Genomic DNA, 17,165 nt, shown 5'->3' with positions numbered 1-17,165 from the left:
GGGGTGCAGGTTTAATGGCAAGCACGTTGAGCTGCAATGTGGGACATCTGTAAATACATCTTAATGTTGGAGGACCTGGAATTCAGTTCTGTCTCTTCTCCTCCCTCTTACTCTCTTGAGCCTGATCTCCATCCAGGTCTCCCATATGGGTGGCAGGGCCCCAAAGGCTTGCAGTCATCTTCCATTGCTTTCCCATGAACATATGCAGGGAGCTGGATTGGAAAGCAGAGTAGCCAGGACTTGAAGAATGCTGATACAGTATGTCAGAATGGCGAGGCGTGGCTTAACCCCACACCACAGCATCAGTCCCTGCCTGTGCTTCTGATCCAGCTCCCTGTTAATATGCCCAGGAGGCAGCAGAGTCCTCTCCACGTGGGGAGATTCAAATGGAACTCTAGGCTCCTTGCTCTGACAGGGCCCAGTCCTGGCTTTCAAATAAATGAATGAATCAACATTATAAACATGGGATAAACAAACATTTATGGAAACATGGGATTTAAAGATTTACCCTATCTTTTTAAAATTTATTGAAAGAGTTACAGGGGGAGAGAGAGAGAGAGAGATCTTCCATTCACTGGCTCACTTCCCAAATGCCTACATGGTCAGAGTTGGGCTAGTCCAAAGCCAGGAGCCAGGAGCTTCCTCTGTGTATCCCAAGTGGATTCAGGGTCCCAAGGACTTGGGCCAGCCTTGCTGTTTTCCCAGACCATAATCAGGGAGCTAGATAAGAAGTAGGGTAGTTGCGACTCAGACCAGCACCATGTGCCACTGGGCCGGCTCCAATAAGTTTATTTTGTTGAAAAAAAAAAATTTTTTTTTGCTTTTTTGTTTTTGATGCTCAATAATGCAGGGCATGATGGTCCAAGCACCTGAGCTGCCACCACTATGAAACCAGGACAGAGTTGCTTGGGCCTGACTTTGGCCTGGCCCTGCCCTCGGCTGCCACAGCCATTTGGAGGGTGAACCTATGGATCAAAGATGGAAGATCTCATTCTCTATCCCTTTTTCCTTCTCTATCACGTTTTGCCTTTCAAATAGTCTTTTCTTTAAAAATTCATGTATAAACATAATTAGCATTTTCCATTGACTTTTTGAAGGCCCCATAGAAAAAGTTCAGTAAACCCAAAGGCAGGGTTTACTGACTGTTATCATCAGAGGTGATAAGAATCCTGAACACTTCTAATTGCTACATCCCATCTACTTCAAGAATCAGCCTTGTTCAGTACCCCCCCCCCCCCAAGTGTAGTGGGAAAGGGAAAGATCAAAAGGCAGTGGGGCCTGGACGACCTCGCCTCTTCTAAGAGGATTTGCCTATCACAGCTCTCCAGGTACTGTGTGGGGGAGCACTCAGTGGCTTCCCAGCCACCAGCCCCAGAAGCGGCAGCGCGTGGTCCTTCACTAATTGCCTTTCTGCAGAGCCTGTCTCCATCCCCTGCTGCTGGTCCAGCTACAGGCACTCCCTAGTGCCTGGCAGGTCATCGTTAGCGAATTGCACTGTCTTTGCCCCAGGTAAGGAGACAAAGCAGAGCAGAGGGAGACAAGACAGTTGGCTGCGAATGGATGGAGACAGCTCGGCAAGCACAACCACGGAAGACGCCAGGTAGGGCATCCCTATCGGGAGACTGAGATTAAACACGGAAACTAAGACAGAGGCTAGAGCCGAGGAGGTAAGGACAGGAGAGAATGGCAATCGCATTCACGTTTTGTCCCTTGATGAAAGAGGTCATAGGGACAGTTTTTTTCATCTGAGATGAAAAACAAAAATTTCATTTTGAGATAGATGAGACAATATGCAAATGTGCTCTTTCCCTGGCTCTTGTGGCAGATGAGAGAACTCACACCTGTCTTCCGCCCCTGGCCTTGTGCAAAGGGCGCAGAACACAGGATTAAAGGTAGGGGGCTTTAAGATAAACAAAAACAGAAGCCAATTTCCTCCCGATTTGGGCTGGCTCATCTGCTGCATGGAGGAAGCTCATTTCTGCAGCTGGAGGGCCTGGAGCCCTCAGCAGATTCTAGGGGGCAGAGAAGACCCTTCCCTCTGGTGACCCCTTTCCTGCACCCTTCCCCCACCCCTCACTCCAGGATTCCTCCAGGTCCCCAAGGCCAGGCCTGACAGAGCATGAACAAGAGCACCGGAGGGAAAGACACAGAATTCACATGACTTTACTGAGAACTCTGCACCTGCCTGGGCGCTCCCCACTGCAGACAAAACCTGGATCTCAGGGGTATCAAGGGCTGCCAGGAAACCCCCCACCAGGGATGAGGCAGTTGCTGAATATTTAGGGGATTTCAAATATTCTATTTTGTGACTATTTGGACTATCTGTCTGAAGATTCAGTGGAATTATTTTAGCAGTCGTTACTTGTAAAGGATATATCAGATCGCCTCCTCTGGGAACCATCAAGTTTGTGCATACGTGCAACCTTCTCATAAAGACAATCATTTAAGCTGTAGAGGGAAGCTAGTTGTTTAAGAAATATTTCACAGAGTCCTGGAAAATGGCAAAATACCACAGAGACATCATCCATCTCGGGCTTGTTCTGGGCGAAGGACTGGCCTCACCCTAAGTGTGTTGGGGTCTGCCCATGTGTAAAATGGAGCCCACAGTATACGCCTCAACCCAGCTGAAGGTGATGGGTGCTGGATAAACACTCAATGCTGGCAGCCTTAATTACAATGACTGCTACACCTGCATCCTGGACTTCCTGGATGCCTGGGTGACTTCCTGGATCCTGTTCCTGGATGCCTGGACTTCAACTGTTTTCCCATCATCTCCACAAGCTCCTTGTTGCCCTTCAGGACCACGCCAGGCCCAGCCTGACGCTCCTGTATCTCCATGGCTCCTTCCTTTCTGGGAGAGCCAAGTCTGCCTTTTACCAGTGCAGCCCTGTTGTAGTCACTCTGGCTTCATCCTCCAGAGAAATGGGCAGGGAGCCAGGATACCCAAATGACAGGGCAGGTGCCTGCCTTCAGCTTTTGTGGCACATGAGAAGCAGGCCAGAGGCAGCCAGGGCCAGCCTCTTCTACCCAGAAGCGTACTGACCTTCCCAGCAGGTAAACTTCCTTCTGACTTTGGACCACTGGGGCTCTAGTGATCATCATTCTCCAGGATTCCTGCAGTTACCTAGCTGGACTCCCCACTTCCAACTCTGTGTGCCCACCCCAACCCAAAAATAGACTATGAAAACTTCTCGAAACCAAGAAGCCGCATCTGAACCCACTACTCTTCTTTTCAAAGCCAATGCCTCCCCCACCTTGAACTAGAAAAGCCTTTACATTGGCCTCAGGGCCACCCACTGTGCCACACATCCCCACCCCTCTGGCTACCCCATGCTGGTAGTCACGTGCTAAGGATGTGGTGGCTACAGGAGGAACTTGCTGCCCTGTTCCTACAGTGCACCTTCCCCAGGGACTCACGTGGCCCTCAGGGATTTTCTCAAGAAGCTACTTCTACACAGATCAGCATTCCCCCACCCCCCGCTTCCATCTGCCCTGATTCATTCTGCACATGGTTTATTTTTTTCCTCTGCAGCACTAACAGTATCAACTACGCTACGCATTCTACCTCATTATTGTATTACCTGTCTCCCTCAATACTATGGGATTGCCATGAGGGCGGAGCTTTACCTCTTCCATTTGTTACCATATTTGTAGTATTTAGAACCCAGCTTGGAATATACTAAGTGCTCAATCAACATTCGCTGCATGAATGCAGAGCTGCCATGTGATCATGTCACATGTATTTGCATGGATACTAACACAGTACTGCGGTGTGCCCAGTACATTACATACACAGCCCCGTGAAGTGTCGTCACAACCTGTGCAGAGACGCCTTCCCTGGGCGCTCTCCTCAGAGGCACAGAAGTGGAAGCAGTGGCCTGTACCTGTGCCCTGACTCAGCCCATTCTCTCTGGCATTGCTGGACTGGGTGCTCCATGAGGGCCAAGACTGACCCTGATTCCCAGGAGGTGCCCATGGGTACCCAAGGATGACTCCATCTGATAAGGGCCGGTGTGAGAGGTGTGGGCTGGGGAAACAGGGACTTGCTCTCTTGTTCTTTACTTGGTTCCCAGGTCTGCTAGTCAACTGACAGAGCTTGTTAGCAAAGTGGCGTCTGGTTGACCCTGAGGCTGAGCCAACAAAGGACCCCCTCATCTGCCTTCCTGCTACCCCCACTCTGGGCTTTCTGCCAACAGGAACACTGTAAGACAGGCCTTTGGCGGTGAGTGACACTGACAGGGTCTATGGGAAGCCCTGAGACACACAGGGGACCTACTGTGGCTGCCACTCTGCCCCTCCATGGGAGACTGTCCAGCTGGGTTGGTCTGCTCTCCACTGTTTGATACAGCACCTAAGGCTGCGTCATGTGAAAGGAAGAAAGGTTTATTTTTCAAGCTCCTGAAGTCCAAGACAATATGGCCTCATGGCAGGTGACGTCACAATGATGGAGGCACGTGCCAAAGGGGTCCTGTGGCAAGGCAGGAAGCCGCAGACCCCAAGACAACTCTCGTGGGAACCAAGTACAGTCCCCTGCTATTATTCCTCCAAGGACAGCGCCTCAGGGACCCATTCATCACCTCTCAACATGGCCAAGCTGGAGACAGATTGCCAGCACAGGAACCTTTGGGGGACCCCCTCCAGACCACATCCAGACCCTAGCCAAAGGCAGGAAGATGTTCTAGGAGAAGGGAGGGGCCTATCTACAACACCCAGAGGCTGGGGACTGAATTATCATGTAATAGAGCAGTCTCTCATTTCAGTTGCACAATCAACTTCTTCATTGCAAGAGATAGTACTTGGACAACAGTGGCCGGGACAGTTCCTATGAAAATCAGCACTCTATTCATTTTAGCCCACTTAATTCCTGGGCTTCTGAAAGCGGATTAAAAAAAAGTGTGTGTGTGTTCTCCTCTGACCATTCTCCTTAAAGCTTCACACAGAAGGTCCTCCTTCCTGCAACTTCTGAAACATTTCCATCAGATGAACCAACTCCAGGTACCAGCTGCTGCCAGCAGTGGCTTGGGCCTGGCAGGGACATGCTGATGCCCCAGCTAGTGGATGCCCACCAATGACCTCGCTGCTGAACCATGGCCCAAGCACAGGGCCTGGCTTCCTGCAACGCCCATCTGTGGCCTGAAGGGAACCAGGAGCCCAGGAAACTCACAGGCAGATGCCAGAACTGTGCCCCGAGACACCCTAAGCAAGGTTCTTTGTTCAACAAACACCCTGGCTGGGCTGGATATGTCAGTGCAGGGACCCAGCAGAGGCCTTTCTGGGCTCAGGAGAAAGTTGCCTCAGAAACTCCCCACTTGGTAGTGGCCTGGGTCCTTCTAGACAGAAGGAGCTGTGCCTGCCTGAGGCTTTGTCTCACCAGTGAGCAATGCACAGTGGTCCCTGGACTGACATCCAAAAACGACCCCGTCTCAAGCTGGGCTCTGTGACAGCCCTGGGCACATAAAGAGCAAGGGCCCCAGCTTGTCTTTAAATACCAGCCTGGCTATCAGCAGACCACATCAGCCCTGGAGAAGTCCGTGCTGACCGATTAACATGGGTTTTCCTTGTGGGTGTCTGTGTGTGTGTGTGTGTGTGTGTGTGAAATAGAGAGAAAGAGAAAAAGAGAGGAAGAGAATCACCTACAGTTGTTAAAAGCAGATACAGCCCTGAAAACTTGGGAGACCCGCAGGCCATGGGAGGCTCACAGCAGAGATGCGGGCCTAGGGCTGGCCAGCAGAGGGGACAGCATGCAAATGGTGCCGTCAACAGCAGCACAAAGAGACTGAAAGCCCTGCACATTTTTAGCATGTGACTAGAATAATCCCGCAGCTGGGCCCCTCGCGCCACATGCAGGATAACAAGGCAAGCAGAAAGCAGGGATCACCAGTGGCCTGCATTCTAACCGACAAGGTGCTTTGTGGGTGCCCTGTGAAGCCTTGCACGTAGACATCTCATTCAGCCCCTTTTTTCTTTCACAGTGCTGCGTAAGGTCTGAGCTTAGCCTCGGTCAGACTGATCATTCTATGTATTCGCCCCTATACCTGTGTCACTCTCCCCACCCCACCCGCTTACATGCTGTGTGACCTTGGCTCAAACTCTATAGGCCTCAATATCAACATCTAAAAAATGACGGTAACTAGGGTTTGCCTTCAAAGACTGTCACAGGCCTTAACTGAATAAATATTAGATGTAGACTCCAGAGCTCAAGGCTTCGAATCATGGCAAGCTCTGGTGTTGCGATGGTGATTGTCAACAGTTCCTGCTGCCAGCTGTGAAACCCTCATGTCACCCTGTATGATACAAGTGCATCTTCTTAAGGTCCAGACTCACTCAGGCTCAGGGATTTCACATGCAGACACAAGCCTGTGTGCCCCTGTGAGAGCTGAGGGCCCAGCAGAGCCTCTTCCCTGCCAGACCTGACCCGAAGGTGAGGGGTGTGGCGTCTGCTCTTCCCCATAGGGCAGTCACCAACCCCCACCCCGCCAGGGACCAGGTATCCACTAGGGAGGCCCACTAGGGGTTGAGCTCTTTCTGTGGAAGTTGTTGGCAAGCAAAGCACAGGAAACAGGGGCAGGCCCAAGGGCCAGCTCTCTGTCTGAGCCGGGGATCCACCCCTTGTGGCACTGGAGTTGTTTGCTTACTTTCCTCCTGTGGTCCAACTGGGGTGGGGGAGGGGTAAGAACCAGTGCTCCTGTCACTCACAGGGATGCGGTGGTCCAGACTATGTGCTGCCTCCTTTCCATGGAGACTGCTATTAAGGCTGGAAGGTGCGGATTCTATCTATTCCCTCCAAAAGTTGTACCCAGAGAGTCCAGGGCCTCTGGGCTGCTCTGGATTCCATGGTAAGCTCGGGACCTTTGGCTACAGCCACAGAAACTCAGGGACTACAGCAGAGGAGAGAGGCTGCCCTGGTCCAGGGTCCCATAAACGCCTATTGGCCCACTAGCAGCCCTTCCTGAGCCAACAACAAAGGGCCAGAAGTAATCCAGCCTTCTCGCACTCCCACATCCTGAACCGAATGTCCCTAGTCTACCTAGGGCACTTCTTTAGGGTCTGGCCCACTGTGGGGTACAGCGGTGCCTCTGAGTGGCAGCTCCCCCACCAGGTACACTGGTCACCTGGGTTCCTGCACATCCCAGCTGTAGTCCCACCCCCCAGAGCAGGCTTGACAGCTGGCACAAGGCCCGAGGTGGGCCATGTCAGAGCAGGAATGAGTTAGAGGGCCTGAGAAGCAGGCCCTGCCCAGAGGTGACCAAAGAGACAACACCTCCTCTGCATCAAGAATTCTAGTCTATTCTATTCAGCCAAAGAGAGCAGAAGGTCAGGTGATGCCATGGGCTTCTTGAACAAGTTCAGCCAGAGTAGCCAAGGTTCAGGGAGTTCTTATCCAAGTGGTAACAAAACAGTGTTCGGTTTGGAAAAGTCAGTTGGTATCTCTTGAACCCACCTTCTCACTGTTGGCAGATCTAGCCATTTCCTGAACTCCATGTCAACATGCTTTTAAAAAATATATATATTTAAATATATATTGCACACATAAGTTTCTTTGCACTGAGCCTTGAAATGTTCCACAAGTCTGGGCCTGGTGCGATTAAGGAGTGGTTAAAGTCCTTGCCTTGAATGCACAGGGATCCCATAAGGGTGCTGGTTCTAATCCCGGTGGCCCTGCTTCCCATCCAGCTCCCTGCTTGTGGCCTAGGAGAGAGTCGAGGACAGCCCAAAGCCTTGGGAACCTGCACCCACATGAGAAACCCAGAAGAGCTCCTGGCTTTGGATCAGCGCAGCACCAGCCATTGCGATCACTTGGGAGTGAACCATCGGACGGAAGATCTTCCTCTCTGTCTCTCCGCCTTTCAAATAAAAGTAAATAAATCTTTAAAAAAAAAAAAAAAAAAAGGAAAAGAAATGCTCCACAAATCACTCTGCCAGAAGTTCAACTTCCTAACACACTGGACTAAGAACTGGGTGGTCAGTCTTGGCCTGGATGACAAGTGGGACTGTGGTTGCCACTGTCACAGGCTGCCTAACTTGCAGCTCATGCCAGCACCACCTCAGCCTAGCGAGGGAGGGGCCTCTGAGAATTCTAGGTCCTTCCAGGATCAAAGAGCAGACTGAACCGGTGACTTACTACCAAGCAGAGCAGGAGCTGACACCCTGCAAGGCACTTCCCATGCACAATTCACTGAAATCTCCCCACAACCCTATGGAAAAGCTATCCGGTGGGCCAGTTCATACATGAAAAATCAGTTTAGAACCCGGGGAACAGAACGTCATACTTTATTAAGAATCCAGTCTCTTACGTTGTCATCCCTTGGTATTCACAGGGATTGGTTCTGGGACCCTTTGCAATGCCAAATATCAGCAGATGTTCCAGTCCCTTATATAAAAAGGAATAATTGTTGCATATAAGCTATGCAAATCGTACCATGTACTTTAAGTTGTCTTTAGATTACCTATAATACCCAAAATAATGTTACTACAATGTTTAGGGAAAACAAGAAAGTTAGAAAACTTGAACCACTTTTCCTACCCAGTGCATCCTAACCATGGCTGCTAGAATCTGTGTCAGAAGGTTGGCTGGATCTGCCAAGTGCATCAGCAAGTGCCAGGAGGAAGGAGAGCTGAGCGACAGACTGAGGTCCCAGTTCAGCTGACAAGGCTACCAGGGGAAAAGCCCATGCTCACACAAGGCGGCACTGTGGAGCAACCGTTCATTTTTGAAAAGGGGCAAGTGCAAGTTTTTTTTTTTTAAACGAAAAAGAAACTTTCTCACTATCTTTCATTATGACTCATTTTCCAGTTTGTACATTTCTAGGAATCAGAGCCAATGTCCTCCAAAATGAAATTCATTAAAAAGAATGGAGGCCCCATCTGTCTCTGAGAGGGCTTTGCTGTGGGTGCAGGGGAAACTGAAGGCTCTACTGGGACCTCCTTTACTCGAGAACTAAGCAAGTACATCCGTCTGCACGAGTGCACTGACTGATGTTAAAGGCAGAGCACTGGAGACAGAAGAGACAGGGACAAAGCGAGCTTCCATCTATTGGTTCACTCTCAAAGGCAGCCAGGAGCTTCCTAAGGGTCTCCCATGTGGGAGCGGGGGCCCACACACGTGGACCATCTTCTGCTGCTTTCCCAGATTCTTTATCAAGCAGCTGCATCTGAAGTGGTGCAGCTGGAACACGACCCAGCACCCACATGGAATGCTGGCATCATGGGCAGCAGTTTTACCCATGACATCACATCTCCAGTCACTCTCTGCTCATGTTCTAAGTAAGACTAGTTTCAGGATGACAGCCACTGTAAGCTGTGGTACAGAGATGCATCACATCACCAGGCTTCAGCCACCAAGAGACGGGGTATGTGGCACAATGGTGAAAATTCTACAAGCATCCACAGAATGTCAAAAAATTCTGCACCCAAATAAATGTACTTTTAGGGCCTGGCACGATAGAGTAGTGGTTAAAAGTCTCGCCTTGAACGCACTGGGATCCCATATGAGCGCCGGTTCTAATCCCAGCAGCTCCACTTCCCATCCAGCTTCCTGCTTGTGGCTGGGAAAGCAGTCGAGGACGGCCCAGAGCCTTGGGACCCTGCACCCGTGTGGGAGACCTGGAGGAAGTTCCTGGCTCCTGGCTTTGGATTGGCGCTGGTCGTTGCAGCCATTTGGGGAGTGAATCAACGGATGGAAGATCTTCCTCTCTGTCTCTCCTCTCTGTACATCTGCCTTTCCAATAAAAATAAATAAATCTTTAAAAAAAAATGTACTTTCAAATCCATGTTCCATTAATTAATTATTTGAAGAACTCTTTATAGCCATGGTGTGTAATACCATATTGGGTTTGCATAAATACTTCCTTTTAAATATTTAACAACAACAACAGCAAAAGTTGAGGCTGAGTACAATGGCTCAATGGCTAAATCCTCACCTGGCACCAGGATCCCACACAGGTGCCAGTTCATGTTGTGGCTGCTCTACTTCCTATCCAGCTCCCTGCTTGTGGCCTGGGAAAGCAGTAGAGGATAGCCCATGGCCTGGGACCCTGCACCGATGTGGGAGACCTGGAAGAAGCTCCAGGCTCCTGGCTCCTGGCTTCAGATCAGCTCAACTCCAACCACTGTAGCCATCTGGGGAGTGAACCAGTGTATGGAAAATTTTTCTTTGTCTCTCCTTCTCTCTATAAATCTGATCTGTCTTTCTAATCTTAAATTTTTTTTTTTTTTTTTGCTCTATTTCCTTGAGAGCCAAAGACAGAAAAGTACAGAGGGCTCCTTTCCACTGGCTCACTTACCAATTGGGGATGGGAGAGGCCAGAGCTGGTAGCCAGGAAGTCCATTTGGGTCTCTCAAATGGGTCACAGGTGCTCAACTGCTGAGCCATCCTGTGCTGCTTCCCAGGGAGCACATTAGCAGGAAGCTGGTATCATGAGGGAGCTGCAGCCTGAACCCAGACACTGTCCGACATGGAATGCAAGCATTCCGAAGACTGTGCCAACTGCTGCGCGAGCCACCTGCCCCTGTTGGGGATCTTCTATGATGTCAGCACAACATCGAAGTCACCTAATGATGCATTTCTCAGAACAAACTCCATCACTGATACATGACAATACTACACAGGTGTCAATGAGCAACCGAAAAAGCGAGAAGCAGTGAGATAATGGCGTCACATAAAAATACTCACAGCTAGGAAAAAAATTTAAATCAGATCCTATTGATGTAACAAGCAGTTTTGACCACAATACATTGCTTGGACTTCTCAGAGAGTGGAAGACAGTTTGGGATAGCCACTTGTGCATCGGGGTCATGCTGCTTGGGCCTAATGTGGGTGCTAGTCCTGGGCAGGTCATGTCACAACATGGATCATGCCTAGCACCTGGTGCATGCGTAGTCTTATATCTGCTGATCACAGCAATGACAGGTGTGAACCCCGAATCTCTCCTCTTCCAAATAGCTTTGCTTCCCACAGGTTGGGGGGTGGGGCGAGACAATATGGGATTCACTGGCACCCAATGACAGGGCTTCAACCAAGGCTGAAGTGATTATCTCAACTGCTCCCTGGGGTCAGCTTTCTTTTTAGCTCTGGAAGGAGGAGCCAGCACAGGCTGCAGGCTGCTGCCCAGCAGGGGTCCCGGAGGCCTTAGAAGGACAGCAACTACCCCAGCTTCTCCCCGCCAGGCAGAGCTGCCATCCCCGAGTGTTGAGCCCACGGGAGGTTCCTGACTCTTGCTCCCTTTGGCCCACTGAGTCCTCAGGATTACACAGGAAAGGTGGGGACCATCATTTCCATTTTACAGATTAAAAAAAAAAAACCTGGGTTGCAGAGAAGTTAATTGACCTGCCTAGGGCAACAGAGCTACTTAGGGACACAACAGGACCCGCACCCATGTCTGCCTGACATCAAACATGGGTCCTTCCTGTCTATCCTCACCCATGCTGATTTCTGAGGCCTTATGCAGGCAACTGGCAGTAGAAGCTGGCAGGCTAAGAGACTGTTTTCAGCAGTCACACAGGACAGGCGGGGAGAGGGCTCCTCTTCTTATGACAACCCAATCCAAAATAGAGTGGGTGAGGCCACCCATGGGTGTGACTCCAGAGGGCACCAAGTAGGCCTGACTCACGGCTTGGTAAAGGGCGAGGGCCCTGCTCAGACTGTGCTGACGTCATTCCCATCCTGCTGGGTGACAGCTGGGAGACTGGCCAGGGGAACACGTCCTCTTCCTTTGCCTTGATTACTGTGGGCCAGTGGTCCACTCCCAAGCCCAGCAGGTGCCAGGTGCTCCAGGGGAAGATGTGCAAACCCTGTAGGCTTTGAGAGAAGAACCACGTCTTGCTGAACATGTGAAAGATTTCCTGGTTGACTTCTCTCAATGTATCACTCGCCTCTGTGCCAATGCACCTGAGCTTTTCCCTCTGGGGACCTAAGCAAAAACAAGTTGTTAATATCCCTCCAGCTGGACATGACAGATACAAGACGTTAGGACTTAGGACGGAAGAATGGAAGGCAGAGTTGAGGACACAATGGTTAATTAAAGAACAAAGGAGACATGAGCCAAACAGGTGTCTGTGGAAGGAACAGGCTCCAAGTTCCTGTGGTTCTGCCTGTACACCTAGAACTCAGGAATCCGAGCAAGCAAGGAAGATCCAACATGAGGGCCTGGCTGAGTGGTGATTCTGAGTCTAGGCTCCAGGGGCTGCTGGAGATGAGTGGAGAGGAAGTCCAGCTGCCACAGCAGGGCCAAGCCAGAGCATCATGGTGCCACCCATTGGAGAGATGTGGGGCTCCACTGGGAATGTATGGGAGACCAGGTGCTCAGAGCAGCCTTTGCTTACCTAGTTCTCTCTCCTGGATAGATGGCCCTTCCTCCAGAGCGCCACTGACCCCTGAGCCTCTGAGCTAGCCACTCTATTCCCAACCCGTAAATTTCCCACATTCCCTGCCTCATCCACAAAGACAGAAGAAAAACAGAGCAGGGGAAATTGGGATGTGGGTGTGGGTGTGGGCAAGAAGAATGGTGAGAAGGTGAACCCCTCCCAGTCCTGTTCCAGCATCTTCCTGGGGCTCCAAGCACCACCCACGTCTCCTAGTCCCTACATTCATTATTTCCACCAGCACTCACTTGCAAGAACAAGGTCTTCCCTAAACAAGAGCCAGAGCATGTGAGCCTAGCAGCTGGGCCAGAAGAAGCCAAGTAATTTCCAGGAAGCCATAGATGGCCAGGGCTGGATGCCTGGTCCTCCCAGGTGTCACTCCAGGTGGCTGTCACCTGACCTACGCCTGGCTCAAGGCCTGAGTCCAGCCTTCCCTCCTTAGGGGCTGCCATCAGCAGATACATGCCTTTTGTGTTGACCTTGGGCTCCTGCCTCTTGTCCCCAACTGGTCCCTGCAACCCAAGTCACCATCTCCATGTGCTTCCCTGCCTCAACCAAAGCCAGGCCCCTCCCAGGCTGCAAGTGTAGCAAGTCTGAGCATCGCCCAGCCCACGACTAAGGCCTGCCATCCAGCACACTTTTCTAACCTTGGAGAGACTGGGAGTCCCGCCTACCAGACAACAACACCCAGCCCCTGCCCTGTGCACACAGACCTAGCCCTGTTCACAACAGCTCCAAATCTAGGGGAGGCACAGAGGAAGCAAGAAGCCTGTGGTCAGGGCAGGTCCTGCCTGCCTGGAAGCAGTGCCCCTCCCTCCTCTCGCCACCCGCTGGCAGGCAGGCATGCACTTTCTACACTCTCCAAGAATGATTTTCCTTTGGTATTCAAGACTCCTAAAGATAGAATGGCCTTGCTTGGCCATCACTCACTTGAGCATAAAACTGTCATACTCGTCACTCTTCGTCAGCCTGTGCTCTGTGACGGGTGGGTCACAGGTGGCTACTGGCTGTCATACTGGATAACACTAATACAAAGCGGCATGTTCTACAAAGAACTTCCATCCATATCACATCAATTACCATGAGAGGGACCCTGTGTGGACCCTAGTGGCTAACATCCTTGCCTTGCATGCGCTGGGATCCCATACTGGTAGATGCAGAGTCCCAAGGCTTTGGGGCATTCTCACGCCATAGCAGGAAGGTGGATCACAAGTGAAGTAGCCAGGTGCTTGAAGGTGGAGGATTAGCCTATGGAGCCATGGTGCTGGCCCCCCAAGTCACTTCCTTAAAAATAAGGAAAGTGAGGAATAAATCTAATGTATTTATTTTTCCTTCTTCCATTTGTTTTGTCCCAGGAGTGATAATTAGGAAGAATTAAAAAAAAAAGTGTGCTCCCACACTGGTCTCAAGGCCATTCTGATGTCTCCTTCAATGAAACCTCACTTCTGATCACTCCCTTTCAAGCCTTACTCTCCAGCCTGATCCTCAGGGCGTCATCATGGGACGTGGAATGGCCCAGCCCCACTGGGTAGGTACGGAGGCCTTGCCAACTCCCATCCCAGCTGCTCCCCAGTGAAATCCAACCCCCAGCCAGGCTTCCTGTGGTGGCCACACTGGAGTCGGTTTCCAATCTGTGGGGGGGAGGGGCCACAGAGAGACAGAAATAAATCATATGTGCAGCAGTCCCATGGAAAATGTGAATTTAATAAAACACAGACAGAAAAAATAAACCTCAAGCCCAGGCGCCGGTGACCAGTGCACTGTTGCTGCCCTTCCCCGCCCCAGCCCCGGGAGTACAGCGGGAAGGAATCCTGCACTGTTTTCACCTTGGGTTGTGAGCAGAGAAACAAGCCCGGTTTTGTCAATGGGCTCCCTGCGCCTGCGCTATAGTAACACGTCACCTGTGGAGCTGCGCTAAAGCAAATAGCACACGGTGTAGCTGTGTCCCAAGCTGTCCAGGGGTCCTGACCGCTCACTTGCAGTGGGTCGGGGTGGGGAATTGTTTAGTGGAAAGATTCAAGGTGTGAGGAAACCCCCGAGTGGTCATGAGACGTGGGGTCCACAACATGGGGAATCAAACCAGTGTGGGCGCTCTCTCTCACAGGCTCACAGGCTGCAGAGGGGAGCCACAGAGCAAGATTACATCCTGCAGACCCTGGCTGGTGAGCTCCCCGTGCACCTGCGGGGGGACATACAGTTTATCTCTGGACTGCCCACGGGGTCCCTCACTGTTACCAGACTCAGCAGCTGCCGGGATACACACATGCATACTTAGGAAACTTTAAAAACGCTCCCTCCAGCATATCGCTTCCTTGTTCCCCACTTACACAGTGATCCCCAGGAATTCTTGGAAAGGAGTCGGGTCCAGGGTCTGAGATGAAGAGGGTCCTTGGACTGCCCTCTGGATGCTGACTTGTCTACTCTGAACACACCTTTGCAGAGGGACCTTAGAGCTCTCGGGCCCTCCTGCAGGAAGTAGAAATGAAAAGAGAAATTTCTGAATCCAAGTGCTGTGGGTGGCGCAGGGAGATCCAGGTTACGGCAGTGGAGAAGATAACATGACAAGAGCGGTCAGGAGTAACACTGGTCAGCGTTTCTGGGAGGCCTCCTGGACTCTGAGACATGAAGGAGCTGTTAGCCTCAAAACAGGAAAAGTGGGCTTATAGCTACGAAGCAGCAGAATTAGGGAAGTTCCAGAACATTCTGGAATGGTGACATGTTGCATCTGTGCTGTGCAATATGGTGTCTTTTTTTTTTTTTAAGATTTATTTATTTGTATTGGAAAGCCAGATATACAGAGAGGAGGAGACACATAGAGGAAGATCCTCTGTCCACTGATCTACTCTCCAAGTGGCCATAATGGCTGGAGCTGAAAGGATCTGAAGCCAGAAGCCCTGTAGCCTCTTCCAGATCTCCCACACAGGTACAGAGTCCCAAGGCTTTGGGCTGTTCTCGACTGTTCTCCTAGTCCACAAGCATGGAACTGAATAGAAAGCAGGAGCTGCTGGAAAATGAACCAGTGTCCATATGGGATCCGAGTGTGTGCAAGGCAAGAACTTTAGCTGCTAGGCTACAGCACTGGGCCCAGTAGCTCACATGGCCACTGAGCCGCTAATGGACTCCAGTGCAACTTTGCGTGTCATCCTTGTGCAGGGACCATACTAATCTTCTCTGTATCGTTCCAATTTTAGTATACGTGCTGCCGAAGCGAGCACATTCCAGTGCAACTTTGAATGTTTATGAAGATGCTAGGAGAGAAGTCTCTAGCAAAGCCATGTGACTGCTGCAGCTTTTCTTTATGGTTAAAGCTGATGGGACTCAGGGCCTTCTGACTCATCCCATATCCATCACCTTCCAATACCAGGACACCCAATTATAGGACCCAGGTGGCAGACACAGGAGCACCTGTCTCCCACAGTCCCTCCAAAGCACATACCCCACTTCACAGACCAGCCTGCAGTCCCTCATTGAGGCGAGGCAGGGGCAGAGCCGGCTCCATTGCTGGGCCTTTCCACAGTCTTCTCTAAGCACTGCTGAGGCTGCCGTCAGGGACCCCTCAAAAGCCCAAGAGGCCTTTACCCCCATTAAAAGCCTGAGATGGAGGGTCCCCCAGCATGTGTGGTATGGCCCATCATTTCACCCACTTCAATGTCACATGTCACGTGTGTCCCTCATGGCCCTTCCCGCAGCTCCTCTGAACAGGGTAGGCCAGCTTTCCAACTTCTGTCTCACTTTGTTATCTTTTTCATTGAATCCTCACAATGGAAGCAGGAGGCAGCGAGAATCCACCTGCTCCACTGACAGGAAAATCCCCCTGTCAAGGATTTATGGAGGCAGAGCCAAAGGGAGACAGTCTTGTGCTGCTACGGGCAAGTTCTCAACTTCTGGGGGCTCCTGTGTTGTCTATGAAATGGAAGGCATCACTGCACCTGCCTCCAGGGGTCTGCAAGCTGTGTGTGTGCTTATACCTGTCGATTGTTGAATCTTGCTTATCAGAAAAGTCTTAAACTCACAAACCAAAAATTCTGAGGTAAGAAAGCCGAGAGTTCCCCTAGATCTCTCCCTCCATACCCAGTGGCTTCTGCTCATGACTTTGCTCATATCATCCTTTCAGCTGGCAAGGATTTTAACAAGTGTTTGGCAAAGTCCCTGGGCTCAACGCATTTTCACTACTACGCTCAACTCACTGCTCCTGGAACTGGTTACTACTGTGGTTTGCACTGTGTCCTCACAGCCAGGCAGTTCGGACTCTCCCTTCCAGCTCCAGCTCTGCTCTCCCATCACATCTGTCTTGTAATGAGGTCCCCTGCTTGCTCATCTGACCTGGGCTGCTCTGGTCACCAACTGTTGTGTCCCAGGAATAGACTTCTGGGCCATGCACAAACACAACCTCTTGCAGATCTTCAGGAAGTCTGTCTGTCTGTCTCTCCTTCCCCTTTGCCAGGAGTGACCTGCCCTGGAGCCTCAGAGAATGGGGAAGATGACCACCACCAGCTTGCAGCAGTGGCTGGGTCACAGGGTCACATTCACAACTGTCCTCAAGTACCTAGTCAGAACTAGGACTAGTCGGTGAAACTTCAGAAAATTTCCCTCAAACAAATTTTAAACAGAAAAAAGCTCTCTGTTGAATGCAAAACATAAGGCGCTGGGGCCACAGATTTCCTGGGTGCTTCTGCCCAGGCACAGAGAAGCCAGAATGGCACCCACCGTCCTGACACAGCAACCCCAAAAGGTACCAAGCCAGCAGGAAGCATGGTCTAGTGGAATAAGGAGAAGCAAACTCATTACAAATTGAAGATTTTTCT

General features: G+C 51.0%; 1 protein-coding gene and 1 non-coding gene across 2 annotated transcripts in view; both read right to left on the bottom strand.

The window, feature by feature from the left end:
* The window catches only part of ABTB2 (ankyrin repeat and BTB domain containing 2), a 166,101-nt gene that overhangs the window by 61,704 nt on the left and 87,232 nt on the right, over positions 1-17,165 (bottom strand). The gene's annotated exons all lie outside the window — the stretch shown is intronic.
* On the bottom strand, positions 15,474-15,575 carry LOC118759574 (U6 spliceosomal RNA). The gene has a single exon (XR_004996274.2). It is a non-coding gene; the product is annotated as a U6 spliceosomal RNA (small nuclear RNA).

The sequence above is a fragment of the Ochotona princeps genome, chromosome 4 (assembly GCF_030435755.1).
Source record: "Ochotona princeps isolate mOchPri1 chromosome 4, mOchPri1.hap1, whole genome shotgun sequence".
Lineage (NCBI taxonomy): Eukaryota > Metazoa > Chordata > Mammalia > Lagomorpha > Ochotonidae > Ochotona > Ochotona princeps.
This window is presented reverse-complemented; position numbering and strand designations above follow the sequence as displayed.